Source organism: Athene cunicularia, assembly GCF_003259725.1.
Source record: "Athene cunicularia isolate RWA chromosome 27 unlocalized genomic scaffold, athCun1 chr27_part1, whole genome shotgun sequence".
Lineage (NCBI taxonomy): Eukaryota > Metazoa > Chordata > Aves > Strigiformes > Strigidae > Athene > Athene cunicularia.
This window is the reverse complement of record NW_020799138.1, coordinates 4,947,365-4,948,515: the sequence shown is the minus strand read 5'-3', so window position 1 is coordinate 4,948,515 and position 1,151 is coordinate 4,947,365.

Genomic DNA, 1,151 nt, shown 5'->3' with positions numbered 1-1,151 from the left:
TCCGGGCTGGGCGGCCCCGAGCGGGAGCGGGGCCGGGGGGGCCGCGGGCGCTGAGCGGGGAGACGGGCCCCTGGAGCGGCGGAGCGAATCGGGCTGCTCGGCGTCCGTCCTCCTCCCTCTGCTCGGCGGCAAAAGCTCCGCACGAGGACGGTCCTGAGGAGTAACGCTGAGGTGGAGAGGTCTGACCGCAGGGATTTCCCGGGTGTCGGTGCCGCTGGGACCCTCCATGGCCCGGGGCTTCTGACCGGGCTGCGGCCGAGGAGGCGGCGAGGTGAGGGGCTGAGGGCGCGGAGCAGCAGCCCAGGTGAGCTGGGGTGGGTGCTGTGCTGCGAGCAGGCTGCTGCTCCGGGCCGGCTGTGCCAGCGTGGGTGTCTGCCCTGGGAGCGTTTCTGTGCCTCCTTGTAAGCAAACGATCCCTTTGCCGTGTATTTCTCGAGAAGCGGTACCTTGGCTGACATTTCTGGGTTGGAATGGCCAAGGATGGGGCAAAACCGAGCAAGGAGCATAATTTAGGACGTGTGACACGTAGGTCGAGGGTTTGCGTTTAGATCACCCGAAACTTGTCTCCGTTTTTTCAACTGTGTTGAAAACGTGTTCAGCTGCTGTTTGCTGAGGCTATGTGGGTTCATCGCCCAGTTTCTTATCCTGGCAGTGGCTTTTAAAACTGGATTTATCAAGTTTTAGATCAGTTTAAATTGAGAAAACTATTAAAAAAACCTTAATGACTGGCCGTACCCTTGTCAGAGGCACTACCTTTAGTAATTTTAAGACCAGAATCGCAAGTTGGTGTTAACCACTGATGCAGTGGACTATTGAGTTATTGCTAATAGACAACATTTTCATTTAAAAACCTCAGGTTTCTTAATTGATGCAACAACATCAAGATTTTTGAGTTTTTTAAGGCAACTCAGTTCTGAATGCATGACTGTAAGTGAGGAATTGTCATGGAATACCTGTTTTCTAGATGGGTTCCCCTGGTACCCATTCTGAGCCCTTCATTAGGGATTATTTTTGCCGGTTATTCACAGCAAACATCCAAGTCATCACAGATAACTTGCAGGTGATGCAAATATGAGTAAATAAATGAAAAATCAGGGTCACAGTCTAGACTGAGAGCACGGCGGCTCGCTCTGAACGAGTCAGAGAAGAGC